Below are 16,690 nucleotides of genomic sequence, written 5' to 3'. Positions count from 1 at the left end.
AGCCTATGTATGTTTGTGAGTAGCAGCTGTTCTGTTTGTTTATATCTTGTACAACGTATGTCTTTCTCAGGATGAATTTGGGAAGAATGAAGGCTTCCATTTGTCAAGTTGCTACATTCAGTGTCAAATAAAACTTTCTAGATGAAGGGGGAAGAGATTGAACACCTTGTGGGAGCAGATAGAAATATTCAGGGGACAGAGAGCAATGTAGGGTAGGTGGGTGAAGTATCTCTGAAGAACATTTGAGCTTGGAAGACTGCTATGTGGAGTTACTCCTCTAGGGCAACAGAAATACTGTGCAGGGTTATTTTGTTATAGTCAAAGAAGGTAGTAAACCTTGCCTGACAAAAGCAAGCTTAAATGAAAAGTCCTGGTCCACAAGGAGATATCTGGCACAAGGAGAGAGATTTGTTTCCAAGTTCCCCCTCTTTTTCCTATTCATACTTTGTGGATTTTTTTGTTTGTTTGTTTGGTTGGTTTGGTTTTTTTCCTCTTCTGAAAAGTGTTTTTCATTCTAGTTAAAGTTCTGGTAAAACAAGAAACTATTTGGCATTGTTGGAAAGCTCACATAAAAGATATAAATAGGAGAGCTTGAAAGCTCTGGCTATTTTGGGGTGCTGTGCAAGCACCTCAATGGTTTTTCACTTTCTAGTTAACACCTGCAGAAAGAGAAGTTCTTCACTGAATAAATCTCTATGTTGAACTTCGTAACTCTGTATCTCACTTTTAACAGCTTCAACTCATTTGAAGAACTATCCTGGGAGAACGACAGATAAAGTTTCCAAGATGTCAATGGCTGGAGGCATCATACCTATATAATGTAAGACAGTTCTCTCGCTCCATTTTTCCTGACATATCCCTTAGATGCAATTATTCCATTGAATGGCGACGTTTGTGCTGAGGGAGCGTTCTTTTCTGGGCCATCCAAACTCTAACATACAAATATAAAATCCTTTCTGGACGAGTTGCAATGCTGTCAGTGCACACGATTCTCTCTTTTTTTCCCTTAGGTACTGCAGACTGCACAGGATGGAAATCAGATGATGTGCAACAGAAATGCTCAAGCCAAAGCTCACAGGGTACCTGCATTTGTTACTTATGCTTAAACAATAAAACATATGCTTAAAGCAATAGCTTTTGTTAGATTCAATAATTTGCTGAGATGAGCACTGCAAGTACTCTGCAGCACTCCTCCTTTACTGAAATTAATGAAGCAGAAAACAATGTGTATTTGGAGCACAGCTTAATATTTGAGTGACGTAATATTGTTCCAGAATTCAGCTAGATATAATTTTATTTTCTATGTTGAAGAAACTGAACAATATTTTTTAATTAAATGTATCTTGGATTAAGTTTCATGCTCTTTGCACGAATATGTCCAATCTGTCCTGTGCTATGATTAGCATACATGGACAAAGGCTACTTTTTGTTCACATTTTATAGTATATTTTGGCAATGAGTAAACAGTACAATGAATCAAATTAATGAAGGGGAAATATGTATTGTTCTGTACTCCGGCTGTAGAAATTTGGCTCCATAAAACTGCTATATTAAGAATGGATTCAATTAATTAAAAGTATTTTTCACTAACAGCTGTATGTTGGTACAGAACACACACATTACAGTTTTAACTCTTTAAGTTCAGCTTGCAGAAAGGTATTATTTGTGCTCACTTAGTGGTCTGATAATTAAGACAGTAATTCACAGAAACTAAAAAAAAAATAAAATAAATAGATGAAATAATGAAGAGCTGACAACACCAAAAGTTTAAAAACATCTGAGGAATGTTTAGATTTTTCACTACCTGGTACAAACATTCTTCAGCATAAAGAGTCTTACAGACAGTTAATCCTGCAAGGATTAACTATTTTAGTAACTAATTTCCCCAAATTGTGTTTACTCAAGTGCACAAAAAGCTAGCTTTATGATCAATGCACTTCAGTTTTTGTTTGTTCAATAAACATTTGAGTTCTTTACTGAATGTATGTTTAATTTGCTTGAGCTGAAACATTACCATTTGCCTTACTGTGGCTTACAAATGTGAAGCTAAGAGTATTAAATTCTCCCTATTAGGATCAAATGAATTCAAACAAAATGCAGTTGGAAAAGTTTTGTCTAGGCACTCAGAAGTTTGGGACAGTGTTTCTATGAAGCACAAAAGCTGAGATGCCTGTTGTAGCCTGATGAGTTATTTGAAGAAGCACAAAGGCAGTGTAAGTCCCAGATGGAGTATTACCTCCTTATATATCCAAAAATTTTAAGTTTTAGTGCACTCACTCCATCTGTTACATCTCTAACTTGTATGCTGCAGTCAGCAGACACATCTCTGACCAGATGAAATAAACTATGTTGTCAAAAAGTTAATCAGCAAAAGTTTTACAGTGAGAAGAAATCAGAATTCCAGGGCTTGACTCTGCAAGTTTCTGGCTCCAACTGTGGAAACTTCAAGCTCTTTTTTTAGTTATGGATTTTGCAGTCTTATTCATTGCATTCGCTGTCCAGCGCTCACCTTAACACCAAAACCAAAAAAAAAAAAAACCCAAAAGCCACCAAAACACCAAGTCTTTACAAGTACAGCAGAGCTTTCATTTCCAGATAAAAATATTGTGACAGGAAGCCTGCATTCACTGGTGAGTATATGAATTAGCCCACTGTATATGCCAGTGAGGACACAAAGCCTGTGAACACGGTCACCATTACAAGCCTCTCACTGTTCCCTATCCTTTTTGTTTTACCTCCCCTTTTCAAGAACAACAGCGGTCGGGAAGATTGTAGCAAGGTGTAAATTTCTCCCAACCTAAAAATGCAGTGATTCCACTACTGTTATATTGGCAAAGACTGTAGTCTGTGGTTACAGATCTATCATTAGAAATGGAGCAAAAAAATGTTTTGAGGTATTGTCTCTGCTTCAGAACAGTGATAAGACTTCTTTAAGAAGACTATCATCACAGTATGCAACTGTTCAGATTCAAAAAGAATGAATGCTTCAACTAAACCTTAGAGATTGACAGACCTGAGAGGCTCTAGGGACAATCTGATTATATACTCAGGTAACTTACCATAAGTCATTATACCCAATTGCATCTGAGCTGAGCTCAGTTGCATTTCAGCTATAGCATATGTTCCATTTTTAACTGAAAAAAAAAAATAATAATAATAATTCCCTTCAAGAAGAATAGGAACTTGGTGGATGAATCATGGCAATTTGAAACTTCTCTATCACAAATGGATTATTGGCCAACAGTAGGTCAGTGACCTATATGAAATACACTAATGATCTTAAAACACATCACAAAATCTATCTTAACTCCAACTAATTGGCATCCCTGTTGGTACTTTCAGAAGATATGACAAGAACTGAATAAGCACTGAAAATGAGCTACCTTTTTTTTATTATTATTTTCCTAGAAAGAGGTATTTTAAAGTTGAAAGTATTTTGACAGACTAATATATAAAAATGTGCACAACTAATGGCTCTGCAGTACCTGGTCTCTGGTCAATTACAGAACTGGTTACAGAATTTTCCATGAAGCAAATCTCTGAATGTCCCAGTTATTTCTATTAATAAATGGGAAGAAAATGTAGAAAGTATGAAAAAATCCAGTACGTTATATATAGAATACAGGCACAGTTTTTTCATGCCTTCATGGTTGGACACTGGAGATGTTGGAACTTTTTTCTTCTCCATATATTCACTTAGATATCATGTATTTAAAGTAAGTTCTTCATTGCTTTAGGGAATACTAAACAGGCTTGTCAGTCTTTTTACCAATTGTTGTCAACTCCACTTAGCATTTTGTTATATTTTTATACATCAATTTGTGATTTTATTATTACTGCAGGGCATATACAGATCATTATGTTTCAGGGCAGCGGCTCATCATTAAGTTGATTATTCAAGAATGATACGTTGATGACTTTAATGGGCCAATAATCCAGTAATGAAGGCTGTGTAATGGCATTCAGTACTGTTGTGAAATTATTCAGTACTCCATTCAGTACTGATATGATTTGCAGAGCTGTAAAGCTGTGCAAGTAGAATAATCTATTAATATATCTTTTTGCAGTGTTTAGGGGCTGTTTTCTCTGTGTTTACTTACATATGTTGGTTTTCACATATGCAAGATTTCCTTGAGATCCTGGGGACTTTTTTGATAGTATGGTAATTTGTATATTATTTTACAAGTTGTCTGCAACCGGATTTTTATAAAACCTCATTGCTTTAGATAACAGCCTTGAAACTAGAAAAAAATATTTTTTCTGAAATGAAAATATATTTTTTTTTTTGCTGAAGAAGTTATTAGTAAAACATCATTCTTTTACATGAAGGTGAGAATAAACATAACAAAAGAATAAAACTGGCTATATCTATCATTACTTTAAATATTTGGTGTTTACTTATCATTACGTCAAATATTTGGTAAATGGAAAGGTAGCATGTAGATGTGAAGCTCATAATAGCAGTTATTTCAATCATATTTTCCTCAGTGACATAGCTACACGTGTTTGTGTATGTGAAATAAATATTTAACTAAATATGAAAAATTTCTCACTCTAAAAATAACATTGTACAAAATCATTCTCTCTCTATATATATGTATGTGCTTACAAATAGATATGAAATTACATATATTTAAGTGTCTTACATACGTATATATGGATATTACTCATTACATTATAATGACATTGCATATAGAATATTAATATATTTCTTTAATTGATCTATGAGCAATGCAAATATAAACTTTCTTTGTTCTGCATCTCATTTCAGGAAAAAACAACACTGTATGAGAATACACTGCAATTTCTAAGCATTTGCTCCTGAGAGTCTTCTGATGTAGGAGCAAAGTCTCTAGTGTGGCTGATTTTTTTTAAGCAACCACAAACATGAAGTAAAACAAAGTAAATGTAATTGAGACCACGTAGTCTAATAAAAAGACAACTATTTTAGAGATAATCTGAGATGTTACACAAAGATGAATGCTGGAGAAAAAGAAGAGAGCAGCCTGGACTAGTTAAGTGCATACAAAATGTTTTTCCAATGAACTGTCTAAAGAATTACTGCTGACAAGGAGACGGAAAGACGGTTATCATGATGTCTTTACCCAGAGCTCTCATTACTTTCTTTACACTCAGCTGCACAAGACTGTAAGCAATCACTGGCTGATCTCACTGAGTAATATTTTTCATGCCAATGTCCCTTCTTCTGCAACTTAGAAAACATTTTCTCAAGGCTAACCTTGATCCACAAACGTAAATACAAGAAGTTCTGTATGATGCAACGTATGTTAGCCATCATAGCTAATGAGGCCTTTTTGTTTAAGTTAATGTATAATGATAACATTCAATTTGTTTCCTTCCTGACATTACCGTGCGGTTTTTTCTTCTATATATATTTGACACACAAATCTGAGAAAATCTGAGATAATCTACTGCCCAAATATGAAATTATATCAAAATTAATTCACAATTTTATATGCAAACTTTCTTATTTTCACCCAATAAATTTACCATTATTTTTGTGGTGGTTTCATATTGATAGGTAGCTCAACTCCACCACGTTGCTCGTTCCCCTTTCTCAACTGGACAGCAGAAGAAAATACCATGAAAAAGGGCTCATGTGTTGAGACAAAGGCAGGGAGATCCTTCATCAATTACCGTTGTGGGCTAAACAGACTCAGCATGGGGATATTAATGTAATTTATTGCTTATTACCAACAGACTAGAGCAATGAGAACCAAAAGCAAACTAAAAACACCTGCAGCATAGGGGAGCAAAGGAATGGTCTCTACTCCAGTGTGGAATCATTCAGCAGACGTTACATTCATAGCTAATAATGGTACTTCTGAAATCTAGTCCAAATTAGCTACCTGTGGGCTGACTTACTCCCAGGATATTTGTAAGATTAAACAGTATGGCTTGGAGACCCTGAGAAGCAGTTCTGCAAGAAGCACCAATGAAGAGTTGCACATATAACTTTCTCAAAATTTCCAACAACTGGATGGGATATTTTCTCCTGTTCTTCATGTTTACAGGGAAAATAGTCATGGCTATTGGCAGGAAATGAGTTTCCTTTTCTTAGCTTTGTCAGATTTTTCATAAGAAACGTAGTAAAACTGTTTATCTGCTATAATGGCTATTTGTGCATCGGAGAAAATAGTCTTGCCAAAAGCACTTCTTGATGTATCCTCCAAAACAATGAAAACTCTTGATTAAAGACTCTTGATTAAAACAGATAAAAAATACTTTCAAGCTTGAATTAATCATAAAGAGTGCCAGTGTACAACTTCATCTGACTTCAATGTGCAAAAGCCTCAGGCAGTATGTGGCAGATGTAGGCACTAATGCAGTACAGCACAGGGGAGGGGAGGCTGTTGGAAAGGACTCTCTCATTTGGATGCAGCTCATGCTGTGTTGTGTAAGAATGCATCAGAGCCTTTACGACTTCCTGGGGTAGTAAATTTTCATCCTGCTGACAACAGGAGTAATTGCTGTGCGCAGGATGAAGTCAACTGTTTAAAAGCTTAAATTCTATTTCTACAAGCTTTGCTTTCCTATTTCTTAGCTTACGTTATCAAAGATCATCATTACTGTTATTACTACTCATGATAATTGCATTCATTGAAAAACAGAAAATTTTTGCAAATTAACAAGTTATAGTGACATAGAAGCATGATCATTTCCTTGGTTCTAAAAGTTGTATATCCCATATTATCATTTGGACTGATTGTTGATTTAAAATTCTTTTGGTATTTCAGATGTACTTAAAGTAAAATTTCTGCAAAGGGGTCCAGGGTGTTAAAAGATACTACGCTAGTACTTCACTTCAGTAAAAGTTGCACAAATGAAAACAATACCTTCGCTAATAAACAAATCCTCTATAGATAATAGGTGAAGGTCATGTTGTCACAGCTGCCTCCAGTTTTACTAAAATAGAGGCTGAAAAATAGCATCATACACAAATTGAGGGAGAAAAAGATGAAAACGTCAGAAAATGTAAATATACTCTAAATGGTGAAGGTGAAAAAGTGAGAAAACATAAATATACTCTAGATGGTGATTCCACTCCATCCCTCCAAAAAATTGAACAGAAACAACCCTAAGGGATTGTGTTCTGCAAGTAGTTGCCCAAGTAGAGTGGACAAATGTATTTTTCCCCCTTAGAATGTCTGAAAATTTTCTATACTTGCTCACTTACTGCTCATCATATCAGAGTATAAATCAAAGCCCCTGTATCAGCCCAAATCAGCTTTTCCTGAATTTCATAATCTGCATAAAATACTGATTTCAAAACCATTTTCCAACACTAAGAAAAGAATCATCAATTGAGATAGGTCTTAGGACACTTTGCATTACTTAATGTACTGCTCAGGGTGTCCAGTATGCTCGTAAGTGTACACAAAATAGAAAGTCCAGCAAGTTGAACATTATAATATAAATTCATAATAAAACAATTTTTAAAAGTATTGATAGGTAGATTTATGTTGTGAGCATGAGGGAAGCATTCTTGTTGTTTGCATAGGAATATTAGGGCTTCCCATGAAGAAAGATTCCATTCATCACAAAGACATTAATTAAGAATATCAATGAAATTATTAATATATCTCAAACTGCAAAGTACTAACAGTGTGATACTGTGCTTTTTTCATACAAAATATCGAACACTTGCAGGGAGTTGTTCCAAATTGGTGTCACAAAAGCATTTGAATTTCTAATTTTTTGGTCTTGAAATAGAGTTGAGTATTTTGGAGCTTTGCTTTTTTTTTTTTTTTTTTTTTAACATAGTTTCATGAAGACTAGATCTGTTGCATAGAATAGAAATGTTGCATATATCTTTTTAGAAGAATTGAAGAATCCAGCTGAAAGTAGTGGTACACCTTTATTTAGAAAATCCTTTGAATTACTTGGCGTATATAAGAGTATCCTTTCCACCTTTAAATATGCAGAAATCCTCAATCTGGTTTATTTCTCTAAGTCTCTTGCACACATGCTCTTTCCTTCTTTCAGATTTCCCAGTTTATAGAGAGGCTTAGTCTTCTCCCTCACTTCACATGATATTTCCTACTTTGAAAGAAACAGAACTGATCAGTTCTTTCATAGCTTGCCAACTTTTATACTTTTGGTGTTAACAATCCTTTAGCATCCACTATCATTTTCCAGACCATCTCCCTTTCTGTGCTGGACATCATTTGGAATCTCTAATGTCATGTTGTAAGTGGTTACAAGTAGAATAATCTCTCTGGGTCTGAGTTCTCTGGGTCAAAATCCAGATTCAATTACCTGTGAGGAGGCAAAATGTTGAATTGGTAGATTCAAATTTCCTTTTCTATTTTTTTTTTTTTCCCAAGAGTGTTAACCTCTGAGTTAACACCTAAGCAAATTTTTTAATGTTTGCTCAAAGATATGCCAAATTGCTAAGGTCAAGTAAGAGGTTTTCAATAGGAATGAGGTTTTCCTTTGGATTTTCCTTTGGCTTTCTTTCTAACAAATAAACTATGTATTTCCAGAAAATAGGGGTCATATAATACTCTTATTTTCCAATTAAATAATATGTTCAATCTCAGATTAGAAGCTGGAGCTCTAAGTTCTTTGATGAAAAGTGCTCATACTAGATGCTAGTACCACATTGCAAAAAACAATCTTTAAAAATCTGTTTTGTCAACATACAGTGCTTGTAATAAATGGATTGTTATTATTTTTTCATCAATATGTCTCATGCTCTGGCAGTTAGTTCTGTTTCAATCTTAAATTTTTTAGTTGCTTTCAGACATAGTCATTCTTTTTTAAAAAAAAAATGAGTCAAAAATTTCTAAAACTGAAGTGTGAAAGCAGAAAGATGTTTCTTTTATGTTGTATTCTACTTCTGTATTAGGATGTCATCACCTGGACGTCCTGTGGGCACAGGTCTTCTGTTTTATTTCATGTTAAGCAGAACATGTTTTAATGCTAGTAAGGACAGCTTTTACCAGCTGCTGATGGAGGCAATAGAAAGGCATTTAATGATTGTAGCTGTAAAAACTTAAAAAAAACTTAAACTGTATCTTTTCATCTGCTTCAGTTTCTTCTTTAAAGGAAAATCCAGTCTTTGCATTTGAATTAGTGGACCAGAGAGTTTTTGTCTTTTAATAAGTAAAGATGCTTAAAATCCATCTGAAATACAGAGGTGAATTCCAAACAGAATGGGTACATATCTACATACACTACGTGTCCAGCTTTAATTCCAGGAGAACAGGCAAAAAAGGAAAAGTCGGCTAAACAGCGAGGGACAGCTCAGTGCACAGCTCAATACATAGCAGAAATGTGATGATGCACACACTCAGATTCAAGAATATCATAAAGCATTGGAATCACCTTGTATAGAGCTAATCGATAAATCATTTTTAAAATGCAGTTTTAAGAAAGCAGAATTTCATGGAAGATACATGAACGTGTGGATGCAACATGGTGAGCACCTTAGAAATCCTGCTAATACCAGCACCAAGTTGAATAGATGCTTGGCCAATTATTTATGAAGAATAATTCTCATATTTACACACCTTTTGTGTTTACCTTTGAAAATCTATTATTTTCAAGACTAAGCCAAACTTACACTGACAACAAGATTTTTACTAAATTGGGTGACTTTTTACTTAAGCCAATGGTAGATATATTTGTTTCCTTGTCAGATAAACGATTGGCAAAATTTCTCCCAGAACAGCTCAGAAGAATTCAGTTTGTTTGCTGACTTGTGATCACTATTATTATAAAGTGAAAATGTTATGCCTAGCTTATGCTTATGCTTTTTTTTTTTTTACTGCTTCTACAAAACACAGACTTAGAACTGCTGTTTACATAAAGGCTGAACTCAGCAATCTGGTCTTAAATAATTGCTGAGAAGCCATTATACTGCTTTATTCAAGGCAGATGAATTTTCCAGAAAAAGAACCACTGAAAGCCTTATTGTGATACAGATAGTAAGGAGGTAGAAAAAAACAGAGTGCATCATGGACTATATTTTTTCTCTAGTTTCTTGACTCATTCTAGAAAGAAAAAGGGGTTGTGTATTTTATGAGAAACAGTTATTTGCTCTGTTGTTTCAGAACAATCACATATAGCTGGAAAAACTAAAAACTATTATGATCTCCTCTTCCTGCTGTTGCTGATAGCATCAGTTATTATTTAGTCTTGTCCTTTCTTCCATGTCTCTGTCAGATAGATGGCTACAACGTATTATTTCACATATCTGAAACATGTAACATTTGTTTTATCAAAGGTCAAAATGAGATGGAGGTTCAGCTGATCCTGCAAGAGCAAGCCAGCTAGAACATTTGCTTCTGAGAAAACAAGACATCTAGCAGACTGGAGGAGAAAACAAAGACCTGTGTAGAGATAATCCAAAGTCCATGCCTGTACCACCTGTGCAGTATTGATGTAAGAGCTTTCCCCCCTCAGACAGTAGCTGAATGAAAAGCTAAAAAACTCTTTTTTTAGCTTTATGCTACCACACAATATTGGATGTAGACACAAGAGAAATCAGGTCCATCTACTTTCCCATAGCAGACATTTTCAGTAGCAAATCATCTTTTCTTATATAAACTCGAGAGATTATGAAGATCAAAACAAAAGGTTTTATTTCCCATTATCATATAACTAGGTGATCACATACAGACTGTCCTTGATAATTTCACAAAAGTCCAACTGTTTCCCACACTTATGCTCCTGGAAGTTATTCCTTCAGGGTTAAGCACCTCCTTAGCACATATGGATCTCTAGGAATATGTCTCCGTGAGACTTTTTCATCACTTTCTCCTCTTCCCTATTAGCAGTCAGGATGAACAGCCTCTTATTCAGGGCAGCAAATACTGTCTTCTCTTCAAGCTAAGAGAAGACAACAGACAGAAAGCAAGAGTTAAACCAGTATTTGCTGGCCCAGTGATGACTTAGCAACTTCACAGATTGCTGTGATGGGATGATCTGGTTGGCAGTAAGCAAATTGGCTAGACATAAACTAAAAGGTAAGCAAAGAAACTCAGATGAGTCATGCATCTTGGGCATTTCTGTATCTCTGGAAGACAAACAAAAACAAACCATAACAAAACAAAACAATCCCCCCTCTCTTTTGGGTGTCATCTATTCCTCTTCTATTTAAGTGACAGCTTACACAAGCACTCCTCTCCCAAAAATGAGATCAAATTTGATAAAGAAAATGTGGATACTCTGCTTGGTAGAATGTTCTCTGGGATAATATTAAAAAAAAAGAAAAAAGAAAAAAGAAAGAAAAGAAAGCCATAGACATTTAACCTGCGCAAATGCTTGGTTCACCTGAAGTCAGTGTGAACCACAGAGTGCAATAATTCCATGCATTTCTCCAGGAGATAGGTATGTGGTGTTTTGTCATGTTGGTGTTATGGATGCATTGTAACATGTCTCAATAAAAAGGCAGTGAGCTTGGAATGAAGATGAGAGCTTGAGGTTTCCTCAGATTTCTGCATTGCTTGAATTCCTAGGTAAAAATATCCAAAAAACCTTGTGTGTCCTGGAGCATTTTCCAGCTACATTTTTTGGTCTGATGAATGTTCTCCCTTGTGTCCCGTGTACTCTCAGATAACCCTGCATGTATTAATTCTACTGCATCACACCTGTACTGCTATAGTCAGCACCTGGTGTTTCCTGCTTTTTCACTTTGTGCTGTTCTAAACTAGGACATTTATTTAGTATTTGTTCTAATTTCTTCTCAGGCAGGGCTGCATGGTGATGTATGCAGTATGCTTTAGGCTAAGAATTAGGCCAGTCTTCATTTTCTGAGCTCCAATATGCAGACTCCAGTGCTTATTGAGAGAGGGCATTCTGCAGCGAGGTAAAGTAACCATCTCACGCTGTGTCACAGGGGTATCCCTGGGAGTAGAAGCAAATACTGCTAACAACAGCTTAACATTACTTCTGTTATAAAGTTCATTACTTACCTAACTTATCTAAAATATATTTATGTTTATATATAATAAATGTATCCATATTCAGCTTTATTCTTTTAACTAAAGAGATCATTGTAAGTTTTACACTCTGGTTAAATGTACTGCGTATAATGCAAAGATACCATATGAAGTTATTTTTCCCCACTTGACTGGTATGAATATTCTTTCCCAGTCTTATAAATCTGTCTTGATGTGTTTCTTTATTTGAAAACAGCTTCAGTGTTTTTGAAAACTGATGTTCTTTACTAGTCTTTCCAGCTACACAAGTGATACTGTCGTTCTTTTATACTGCATGAAAGCTTTTAACTTGCAAACACAGCCACTCTCACTCATGAAGTAGCTGATGTATATTCTCTGTAGAAGAAAAAAAAAAAGAATAAATGGCAGTAACATTTGCTTTTTAATAATATACAGGAAAAATATTTCAAAACTGGCCATGCATGAAGGAAACATAAAGAAGGGGACCTTAAATTCAGTCTACTGACAGATCATGAACTAAAACTGCCTTTTACGTATCTTGAAGAGAAACCTTTGTAATCACCTATGCCATCAGCTTTGACAGTATATTCATTGAAATTGTAATACCAAATTGTTGTAAAGCTTGGAATTATCTGAAAGTGTAGAGAATGTTCATATACTCATGAAGTAAAATTTGGAGGCTTCTGTGTGTTGTTGGGCCTTTCTTCATTTAGAAAGGCAGGAAAATAAGGCATTAGTTGAACTTGAATAATATGCTAATTATTTAAAAGAATAGAATAGAACAGAATACTTCTCTAGAAAGAATAGATAGGTTAATCACAGGTGATTATTCTTAAATGGTTGCCCTGTATGTCTGTGCTACACTCAAATATAGTGAGAAGATATTTGCAAACAGATAAAATATAAAGGTTGTTGGATTCACTGCAACAGTGACAACTGGAAAACAAATGACTACTTGAATTTAAGTTTTTTTGAAGCACAGTAGACTGTCAAAACTGAACTCAAGATCTCCATAAGAGAAAAAATACAGGAAAACGCAGTAAAAGACAGCATATACGGCTGCCCTGGATCTGGCTTAGAGTTCTCTAGAACTGAGATGAATAGTTCCTTAGCACCCATTCAGTACTTGATTCAGACAGTTTAAAATAAAGTAAAATTACAATAATATATATTGTGGATATGACTCTAAATCTCTGCTGATCAAAGGTAGATTTTAGTTGATCTAAAGCAATAAAAATATATTAAACCTTGACTTTCACTGAGTGAATTATTTGTCATCACAAATATGTTTCCGCAGATTTTGACCATTAAAAGCCCATGTGCCATTAATATTAATTTTTATTTTTATTTTTGCTTTGCATCTTTGATGGCTAATTCACAAGACCCTGGATAATGATGTAGCTTAACCTTCTTTAGGAGATAGATTTTATTCAGAGAGAGAGTAACCTCAAAGCATAAGTCTTCTTCTAAACCAGGAAGCATGCAAAGATTCAAATATTATAATTATATAATATATAATATTATATATATCTTATATTGTACTTTATACGCTCCATCTTAACTCATAATATATAGCTGACAAATTTCTGTGCTGTAACCCTAGAATCTATGAGGATTAACTCTATTGTTGAAAAATAGAAGCTCTCAATGCATTAGAGCTTTTCTGAAATACTTCTATCTGTAATAAGCACAAAGAAATTTTAAAAATCAACAGCAACATCCCCCAAAAAAGCCTTTCACATATACTTATTTATATTCGGGCTCTATTAGAGAATTTCACATTCCAGAGAACATTTTCATTCACTGTCTCAACTACAAAAGGGAGTACTGTATGCATTTACCTTAAACTTCCCTATAGCACTTTCCGTTTTCTGCAGACAGAAACCTGTCAATTATAAAATATAAGGCATGCTAGAATGGAGAGCAGACGAATGTGAGTACACCCCAAATAAATTTTCTTTTCAAGAAAAATAACTTTATGGTACAGATCTTCCACAAGACATCTTTAAGGGTCATAAAAATGTTTGCAATTCTTGACAGCTTTTAGAATCCTTCAGCGCACATTCTAATATCTCTCATGACCATGACAAGCAAATTGTTCGTAATTACCAACCAGATCAGAGAATTCAATTGAGGCTTCAATTTTCCTTACTTTGCTGTCTTGTCTCCACCTCTTAAAGAAAGGTATCATTGCTAGGAAACTTCATCTAACAAAAATCTGTTACATTGAAAAAGCAGCTCCGACCTTCAGAAAAGAGTTAAGACTGTTTAAAATCCCTGAACAATTTTCAAGGAATTCTATAATATTTTGATATTAACTGTAGCATTAATGTCAACAAAAATCAATACAGAAGATTTGTCATTTAGAGTGTTTTAGAATAACAAGCATTTGTGAAGGATGCTGAGTATAATCAAAATGACAAATGGAGTTTGCAGTTCTTGTAAAGCATTACATTTCAAGGAGATTCTAAGGGAAAAATTAGGTCTGCATTAATACAGTCAAAACTGATTCTGACAGTCTAACAGACAGTTTGATGCAAAGCCCTCATTTGTTCATACAAACACCAAAAATAAAGTGACACATTCATTATTATACATATTGCTCTACCCTTAGAGGTCCAAAATGTGCTTAGAACTTCAACCTTCTATTTACTTCATAAAAGTAATCACTTTATTAATTAGGATATGTTTTTTTCTAAATAATATTCTCTACGTGTTTGGTACTATATATATTCTTTGATTATTGGAGGATGAATTCAAAGGGCAACTTTTAGAAAAGAGTCTTTGCTGAAAAGCTTTAAACTGGCAAAAGTTTACTTACCTTACTGAAAGTTAAGTCCAACAGACAATTGATGGGCTGGCTGAAGAATGACCATGTGGTATTAGCACAGGGTTTCTCTATGCAAATACTTTTTTTCTGATGACAACCAATTGTTGTCAACCATAATTGAAAGCCAAGTGTTCCCATAGGAAAAAATAATCTCCCTGATATTTCCACTTCCAGTATTTTCAAGTCCCACCTTAAGGGACTTCCTCTTCCAGAGATTCACCTAAGACTCTCAAGTTTATAGCTGCCAAAGGATCAATTTTTCATGAAATTGATAAAAGCATTTCTGAGCTTGTTTGTTGCTTTGCTTTTTGCAGTTTCTCTGACAGTCATATTTCCAGTTTATTTATGTACTATGTGGGAAAGTATTTCCCTATGATAATTTTAAGACACATTATTTACTTTGGAGCCCATTATGCTAGTAGAAAAGTAGAATCATCATACCTTGCTCATTTTTGCCTTACCCTTTATGAAATATAGATTACTTTTCAATTGATTATCTCTTTTCTGAATGAAATACTATTAAATATCTTCTTAAATAAAAGTTATTCAAGCAGTGGAAGACACTTTTTTTTCATCTAGACAACCTTTCCTGAACATGTTCCAATCTTACCCGTATCCTTTTGAAGTGGGATGACCAGAACCGCACATCTATATAATTTGGAACAGGTAAGTATTTTTGATTTTAAAGTACCTTATTTGAAGCCAATTAAAAATCCATTACATATTCATAAATAATAATTTAATAATATATATTTAACCTTTACTGGCATGTTTTCTTTTTCAGGTCTAAACAATTTTGACAACAGATAAATTCATAAATTAATTCAAGATGTATCAGTCTTCAGTTTTGACAATGGGAATATCTCTGTACTCAGGAAATTATACAAATTAGTCTGTTGTTGCATAAGCTGCAAATTTACAGATGGAAGATACATTATTTTTTTGTAAAGCTTGATACATGTTGACAGGACTTCAGTAATTTTTTCATTTCAGAAAAAAAAAAAAAAAAAAAAGCCTTAACATTTTAGTAACCATGGGATACTTTCAGATACAACTTTCAGAAAGAAGTGTTACCATTTACTGGGAAAGCCATTTTTAGGCTATAAAGAGATGTCAAAGAGAAAGATGGAATAAGAATGCATTTGCCAGTTCTGTTTCACCTATGTATTTTTGTTATAATCTCTTCTATGGAATGAGATGTCATCACTAAGTTGTGTATTGCTCCAACATAACCATCCGTTACAGAAAAGCAGAAATAGCACATTCCATTAATAACAGACACAAGGTTAAATAAAGATGTAAGCATATTGGGAAAGCAAGGCTTCAGGCGTAGGTCACGTTGATCTATTAAGCAAATGTCTTAAAAGAGGTTAGAGACCAGAAAGAATACCAGTAATCATATTAAGCAGAGCTGTATTATCCATGCTTAACTCAGTAATTCTCATTTATAATGCTGTATAGAAATTGATTATTTGAGTTATTTGACACAGAGTAGCATATACTACGTAACATTTGAAATCAGGGGGAATTTACTGAAGAAAAAAATCTAAGACTCCAAACTGACTCAATCCATTTGGTTTGATAAATACTCCTTTCAAATCTTTCCTTTCTTACACATTACTAAGCTGTTCATTCTATTTTACAGAGAAGAATGGACACAGAATTTCTGGTCGATTTCTTCTTGAATCAATGGTTATTCCATCAATACGTGCTTTGATAAATAAAGACCCCATATGAGCTAGAATAACTTTGTGGAATGTTACACTACTGATGGCTGGTTTCTCTACTTTAGAAGAGGTTGCTGGGACAATAACCATTCCCTTTTTGCTTCATGCTGTTCTTTTTGACTTCTTCCTTACTTTTCCATTTATCAGATCTGTTTCTCTAATTTTCCATCTTTCCTGTTCAGCATCCCATTTTCTTTTTGCCT

At 34.3% G+C, this 16,690-nt stretch overlaps 1 long non-coding RNA gene across 1 annotated transcript in view; it reads left to right on the top strand.

Annotated features, from left to right (window-relative positions):
* The first annotated feature begins 725 nt into the window (after positions 1-725).
* Positions 726-16,690, top strand: part of LOC107053250 — a 32,054-nt gene continuing 16,089 nt past the window's right edge. Inside the window, exons 1-4 of the long non-coding RNA XR_001466341.3 lie at positions 726-820; positions 1,011-1,079; positions 10,253-10,410; positions 15,340-15,426. This is a non-coding gene — a long non-coding RNA (uncharacterized LOC107053250). The remainder of the gene's footprint in view (positions 821-1,010; positions 1,080-10,252; positions 10,411-15,339; positions 15,427-16,690) is intronic.

The sequence above is a fragment of the Gallus gallus genome, chromosome 4 (genome assembly GCF_016699485.2).
Source record: "Gallus gallus isolate bGalGal1 chromosome 4, bGalGal1.mat.broiler.GRCg7b, whole genome shotgun sequence".
Taxonomy (NCBI): domain Eukaryota; kingdom Metazoa; phylum Chordata; class Aves; order Galliformes; family Phasianidae; genus Gallus; species Gallus gallus.
Note: the sequence above shows the minus strand (reverse complement) of the source record. Positions and strands in the feature narration are given on the sequence as shown.